We start from the raw sequence: 8,019 nt of genomic DNA on the forward strand, positions 1-8,019 counted from the left end.
GCGTAAGAGTGCCCACCAGAGTGATCTCTCGGCTCGTTTTGGAATCTCTCTGCCACTGAAGCTTATTTCATTTCCTTTCACATCCCCCTTTTGGTCAAGAAGATGTTCTCCATCCCATCGTGGGTTGGATGCTTTATTTTATCTATTATATCCTTGGTGTCCATTTCATTTTTTTTATTTTTCTCCATTTTTTTGTTCTTCCATTTTCCATTCTGTGGCCCTTGAGGCCACTGATTCATTGTCAAGCTTCCTTTAGTCTTGTACTGTGAGTATCCAGAATCTTTTTAACTTGGTCAACAGTTTCTTTGACTTCATAAGATCATATATTTTTTTATTTACTCTTGCAATTTCTTCTTTATGCTGTTCTAGGGTCTTCATGTCCTTTCTTTGCTGTGCCATGCTCTTCTTCATGTGCTTTATATCCTGTGCCATGCTCTTGTTGTTTGCCTTTAGTTCTTTGATTAATTGCTCCAAGTACTGTGTGTCCTCTGATATTTTGATTTGGGTATTTGGGTTTGGGTTATCCATATCATCTGTTTTTTTCATATGCTATAAAATTTTCTGTTATTTTTTGTCTCTTGGCATTTGCTTTACTTGATAGGGTTCTTTTAGGATATGTAGGATTATTCAAAGTCTAATCTCTTATTTTTCAGATTTACAGCTTTGTGGAGTACACTTTAACCAGCAGATGGTGTCCATGAGTCACCTATTCCCCTCGTCAGTTCTCCCCAACTTTGTCTTTGTGGTGTGTGGGGGTCTGATTCTTGTGGAGTCCAATTGGTGCAGAAATCATTTGGAGCTATTTTGAGAGAGACATCATTGAAGTAGAGGCTCTGTCCAATCAGTAATGCATTGCAACTTGGTCCATTGAAAAAGCCACACCTGGGATACAAAATGCTTCTCATTTTGCCTGCTTTATGATAGGTTCCCCCCCTTTTCTCTTATGAATTTTATTAGGTTAAAACAACCCAAGGTACCATTAGTCCATCCAAATGACTCAAATCTGGAGTTTGGTTCAACTTCTATGCCCACATAAACCAAATTTGTGTCTTTGGTATTTGGGCACAGTCATAATGCTTGACATGACACAAAATGTAAAATTATAGGGCAAACTTAGGGATGCCCTCCCAAATTATGAAGTATTCCATCTACAATCTCCAAAATATCGAGGACAGATGGCACATAAATCATACTGATCCAGCCCTTGAGCAAGAGAAGAACATAATTGCATAGGCTACACTGATTAAAAGATACAAATACTGTATCAGGTTCTCTATATCAGCATTTCAATGTTTTTGTTTTTGTTTTTTAACTGATCCTTCACTAGGAAAAAAAAACCAGTATTAGTTAAATTGAACAGAATGTGGTAACTTGCTGATTCTGAATAGCCACTCCATGAAAACAAGTTAGTACATAATATTAAAAAGGTGAAGAGAAGGAATATTTACTGGTACAATACTCTTTCATCTCTAAGTTTTGATTGTAAAAACAGGCCCTACAATATTGATTTCATTCAATATGCATTAGCCAAATTTAAATTTTTTCCTAATTAGGTAATAACATGTTTACTGTTGTTAGTCTTCCCCATGGGTGTCATTTTTCTTGTGCTTCATTTCTTCAGAGTCAAACTCTGATCCTGTCGTCCTCTTACAGATGTATTTAATGTCATCATAGGTTGTCTCAAAGTGAGTTGTAGCATCATAAGTGTGGGAAATAAAGATCTGGCTCTCTGTTCCCAAATCTTTTGGTACAAGGAGGTCACTGATGCTAATAAATTTCTGTTCAATTGGGTTCAATTTTTTCCAGGGGCTCCAAAGCTGGTCTGATTTCTTTCTCAGGTTCTTTGGTTTCCACAGTTGTGCTAACTATAACAATATACTTCCCTTGTGCTACCACATTGTGTGCAAAGGAAATCATGCACACATAGACATCTGACTTCTGATTGACTTGGTTCTGGGGAATAATGATCTGGCATGAATTGGTATCATTCATGTTCTTGATGGGTGGCTTAGGATGCATATAACTCTGATCACCTGGCCCACTTTTTGTACTCAATCTTGTACATAACTAGGATCACAGATGAGCTGCTGACAGTGAACAATCTCTCCTTCAGATTTTACACCAACCACTTTTCCATTCTGCACAATTATTTCTTCAGTTGGTTTATTCAGCATGTAGTTACCTCCATAAATAGCACTGAACCTTGCAAATCCTTGTGGCAGTTCTCCAAGGCCATACAGTAGATAAAGGTATGGGCTTTTGCCATATCTTGCCAAAGACTCACTGTAAAGTTTAATCCTATTAATGGTTTTACAACATGGTTATCTAACTAGTCATCAGTTCTGTAAAGTGCAAGGGCATGACCAGTAAAATCTTTAACATCTTGGCACAAGTCAAACTTCTTATACACATCTTGCACTGTGGTCTTCTTAGGGTCAACACCTTCAACAGATCTAGGATCTTTCTTTTCAAAATTGGCAATGTACACTAGTAATTTTCTGAGGCAATATTTTTCAAATAGCTCCATTAAAATTGATGCCAGGGCTTCTGCTTCAGTGGAAGGAGCCTTATAGATTTTTCCTTCTTTATAGACAAAATTCCCTTCAGTCACTTTAAAATCCAAGTAGCAAGTGACTTCTGAATAAAGTAGCATCCTAATAACCAGCTGATCATTAGCTAGAAGGAACTTGGGAATTAAGTCAACATTCCAGTCATTTCCTCTCCCCATTTATGCTGGTGGTGCTCCTCATATTTTAAATCTTTTGTGTAAATCTTCCAGTGATGTTATAGAGGCAGTTTCTCCTCCATAAAATGGGTTTCAAGCCATGTGAAGAACTTTCTTTCCATTCAGAGACATTATGCCTGATAGGATATATTCTGTCAGACTGGTGCCCAGCATGATCACTTCATGCTCCTCATTCATGGTGGGGAAAGGCAAAGGATGGAAGACATTAAAAAGGAGAAAGCACTGGGATTCTCAAGAGAGGGAGTCTCTCTACTAGTGCAGAGGAGGCAGCAGACATGCTCCAGCCAATTTTGTGGCCTGAGAGAAAAAGGAAAACAGGAGCAGAGCTGAAGAGGAGGCAAACCTGGCTGCCACCTCAGACAGGAAGAGAAGAGTGGGGAAAGGGGGGCATGAAAGACCTTTTGCTGTTAGGTATGTATGTATGTCTCCATTTACAGAGAATTCTGTGAAAATTCCATTTGTAGTGGAAAAAAATGTATAGCAAACTGACTTTTAAATATAGTGTAAAAACCTACACATCACCCTCGTGACACAGAATGTCCTGGTCTCCAGACGTATCTCCACCTTGTGTAGCTGTTTGAACAAAGCTGGCTGTAGATCAGTGAGTTTCAACTACATTGTAGGCTATATTTACTCATTTAAGCATTCACACTAACATGGGTGTATACCTATATCAGGTTCATATAGAAATACTATACATTTTTATATATCATTTATATATATTATACTCAAATGTACAGAATATGATTTATCACTCTAGTCATTGTCAACTCCTAAGATACATTGATACATGCTTTTGCTTTCATACAGCTTTATGATAATTTCTTTCTTCACTCCTCTTTTCCTTAGTTTTATACTCCAGTCCACCCATTCCCCACTGAGCCCATGGAAAATGTCATTTTCAGTCCACAGAATTGAGCTCATTCTGTGCCTCTTCCCCAGTTACCTAGCCCTCTACCAAATATGTCTCCTTCACTTGGTCCCCTATGAGTGACCAGCAGGTCTCTGTGCCCTCTGTAGAGTCCTATTCCTCTTAGATCTTCAGACATAATATCCCATTCCACAAATGTGATCAACTTCTCCTTGAGTCCCAAGTCTCAAGATGTTAATGCTAACTAATGACAACAGGACCACAAGTGTGTTAGTGTCCATGATAGTCATAATAGTAGTGATGGCAAACCACTTTAGGATTCTTTTGGTTGATGGCAGATATTTTATTTAGGGGGATTTCTGAGGAGGGGAAAGCCAGTTATGGAGGTTTGATATAAATTTTAATGAAATAAATAATACTATTATATTAATGGATATAACTCATAGAAGAATTTCCAAAACAGAGACAGCCAATTAAGTGTCTATGAAAGTCCATCTTGCCATGCCCTTTTATGACCCACTGTAATCATTCAGAGGCAAAGAGACTGCCAATGACACCTGCATGAAGCATGTCCCAAGAATCTCTGACCTTGTTAAAATGACTCCCATTTCCCAGCTTGACTCCATGAGAATTAACACCAATATACTCCTGCATTCCCTTAAAAAATCTCAGGATTTATCTTCTCATGCTATGTCTAATCTAGAAGTCTGAACTTTCACAGTCATTTGACACACAGACTCATTTCCATAAAGAACTGTGCATCCTTGAGTCTGACCCAACCACCATCACTTGCTGTCTCCCAAAACTTCTGTGCCTTCTTGACTCTTCAATCAGCAGTTACTGAAAGCACCCTTCATAAGTAATGTCAATTTCCTTGTGAATGGTAGCAAGCTATACACACATAGGATTTCCCCTGCGCATTGCAGAATCTCTGAGGCCACTCCAGGAAATTCAGTAACACCTTAAAGAATCATTGATATGAAGTAGTGAGAACACAGGAATAGAGAAGAGCCAGAATGCTTTTCAGGCATGAGAGACCCAGGGCTGGTCCTCCCCTGTGACAGGAAGCCAGTCCCATGAGCAAGTAGAGAAAGGGCTCATGAGTTTATGGTTGGAGGGATGTGAGGCCATGACAAAAATGATCCTCCTCAGACACTAAGAATCTCCTCACTGTCCCTCCTTTTTGAACCTACTTCTGCAGTCAAAGACTGACCCTGAATTCCTGGTGAAATCATAGATAATCTTTACTTAACATACACAGAGAAAAGAAAATATGGAGAAATATAACTTGGTTCTGGAGAGAAAAGAGAGGGTTATTTGATCTGTACAGCCCTACTCTATCCCCACAATTGCCCCATGAGTAATGTAACCAGACCTTTGGGAGAGTCCTTTTGTGAACAAAAACTCTATGTTGCACTGTTTTATGATTTAAAACCTCCCTTGGTGTGACTCATCTGTCAGTGGATTCTGGTTGTGACTAAGAGCAATTCCATACAGAGTTTCCTAAAATGAAAATTTCTGTTTATCTATGACAACAGATATGTCCCTCATTCTGTTATTCTATAGGCAAGTAACCTGTTTTTCTCATTTTATTTTTGATATTGGGACATATTTTCTTTCATAGAATGCACTTTAGATGGAAGAATCAATATTTAATTTGGCTAATATAGAAATATTATATATTTATATTTAACACCAATTTTTATTCTAATTTTTAGTTCATAGAGGTAAATGCAGAGAACTCTGTAATAACTAAATGGAAATTTACAGTTATGCACATTTTAACTAAGGTGATAATTTACATAGGTTCTTTTATTATTAAGGATTACTTTCAACCTCTCCCATGAAAGCACATTTCTTTCTTGTGTCAGAAGAAAAGGTCCTTCTTCAGGGGAGAAAATTGGAATGAGTGAAGCATGTCAGGGTGGAAGGATGGTCAGGTAGGAAAGAATGTTGTATATCCACTACCCTAAGGGTGGTGTCCATTTCTTTAAGGCATCTCTTTAACATCAAAGGTATTTTGTATTTTGGTCTGTATTTCTATAAGTTGTCTCCAAGATTCATGGGCTGATCAGAATTGTATGAGTTATTCTTCAAGTGACTATAATTAATTATCATATTTTTTTTACTAATTGTTTACTTTGTTTTGTCTCCATTCATGTTAGCAAATCTAAGAAAAGATGGTTATGAATAAGTTACATTTCTCTTATTCTACAAATTCTTCTTTCATGAACCTATTTTTTTAGTACTTTTTTTTCTACCCTATTGGTTATTTTACAAATACCACCAATGAATACTTAGCTTTTATGAGACCTGAAGGAGGAATGGGTTTTCTGCAAGTAAAGCAGGCTTCAAGTTAGAATGTTGGCCTAAGATGCTAAAAATAAAAAGCACCATATAAAAATACCAGAGGGCTCACAGGATTTATCTGGAGAGTGTCTTCAGGAACAATATTTCTCCTTTTTTTTTTTTGAAATTTCTGAATCTTCTCTTTATGTTTATGCTTACTTCATGTTTCTTACTTCTTTTAGCTTCAGATCATCTTCATACATATGTCCCAGCATGGGTTATCAATTCCTTTTCTCTGCCTAGCTCCATTCTATGTAACTTCATTCATATAATTTTGTTTTTGAAGTTGAGTCATTTGTTTTGTTTTCTTTTTCTTGTTTAGTCATTTATGCCAGTTCTCTCTTAATTTGTAATTTAAATGGAGGAACATTTCTTCAACAAGCTAAAATATTTGACAATGTATATTTTTTATACTCATCTAGGAGTTTTAGAGGTTTTTGTTATTAGAGTGAACTTTATAAGTTTTAAAAATTATTTGTACATGAACTGATTCAGTACTTCTTTCCAAACTACTGTGTGTATTGCTTTGTCATATTTTGTTCACTGACAGGATAGATTTTGTCATTCCTGAAGGATAAAGGAACTCTCTCTGAGACAGAATATAGGAAACAGAACATCAGATCATGGTTGCTTAGATGTGGGAAGATTGATATCAGAACCAGCATGTGTACATCTTCTAAACTGACCCTTATTAATGCAGAGAATGGACTGTTTAAATATGTCTAGTAAAAATAAAATATACATTAGTGAATATTTAAGCTCAGTGAAATACTGTTTCCTACAAGTAATACCACTTATTTGTGATATCCCTTTTAGACAAAAGATTCTATCACCATGGTATCTTGGGTTTATTGGAAACCTATGTTGTCTTGTTTTTTCCTAATAAGATTCTCTCCAGGTCTGGTCAGTCAGGATTTCCTCATTTCATTAACTACTGGATGTTTTCACAGAAAACCTTCTAGAATGGGGCATCTTTCCTTTGTTATGACAAAGTATTGTCTGACTACTCTTCATGATCCAATTCTTTCTACTGTCAGGACTACATTTGCTTGATTTTGTTTCTGTGGGTTCCTTTTATAATTTTCATCTCATTTCCTATATCAGTATGTAATTAAATTTGGGACAGTGATGACAAAATATACATTTCTAGGTAAATGTGTTCATTAGAACACTAAATCACTCTGACAGTCAACAAATAATCTTATTTGTTCCATTAAACAAAATGGAAACTGGTCAACTAGTATTTTTCTGTCCTTAATTGTGTTCTAAACTGTCCCATACATGCATTAATTGCTTTCTTATTTACAAAAATAACTGGTAAATCAGTGAGGCTTGTGAATGTGGAAGATATTGTATTGAGGACATTGAATTTTGACAAAATGTTTTCAGCAAATTGCTTGTAGACAATGTTTTGTGTTCAGCAGTTATGATAGAAGTGGCCTTATAGAGCAGAAGGCTGTGCAGATACACTTTCTACAAAACAAAATTCTTAAAAGGAACACCTCATTTCTTAATATCATATCACAATCTGCAAAAATCAGGAGCAAATTGATATAAATCTGTCTAGTAATGTATATAATTTATTTTCTGTTTTCACTAAGCTAAATATCCCAAATAGCTTCCTAAAACTTTTAGTGTAAAGAAGCATTCTTATGGTTGTATTCAATTCCAGGTAAGCATAAATTAAAGTGTTGTTTTTTCCCATGTGACAGTTTATCACCTGGGAATTGTGTCTACAAACATAAAAGCAAATATATAAGTTTTTGAGATGAGTATATCAATGCAAGAAGACCAGATCTAGCCCTGTTCTGCCTCTTTAGCACTTGGGTGTGGAGATAATTACTGAACCTGCCTGTGTATGTCTCTTCACATGAAAAGAAAGGAAAAGATTTAGATCACTGTCTTTAAGGTTCCTATTTTTAAAACAGAGAACAGGGACAGGTCTTTTTAAACAACTGAAATTCAATATGTAAAACTGCTGACAGCAGAGAATCTGTGGTTAGAGGTGGGCCTAAGCCATGGACCCCCAGACCACACTGCAACCTATATATTG

General features: G+C 36.4%; 1 pseudogene; it reads right to left on the reverse strand.

Annotated features, from left to right (window-relative positions):
* Positions 1-1,574: 1,574 nt before the first annotated feature.
* LOC119511728 lies at positions 1,575-2,923 on the reverse strand (annotated as a pseudogene).
* Between the last annotated feature and the right edge of the window lie 5,096 nt (positions 2,924-8,019).

This window comes from Choloepus didactylus, chromosome 16 (assembly GCF_015220235.1).
Source record: "Choloepus didactylus isolate mChoDid1 chromosome 16, mChoDid1.pri, whole genome shotgun sequence".
Lineage (NCBI taxonomy): Eukaryota > Metazoa > Chordata > Mammalia > Pilosa > Megalonychidae > Choloepus > Choloepus didactylus.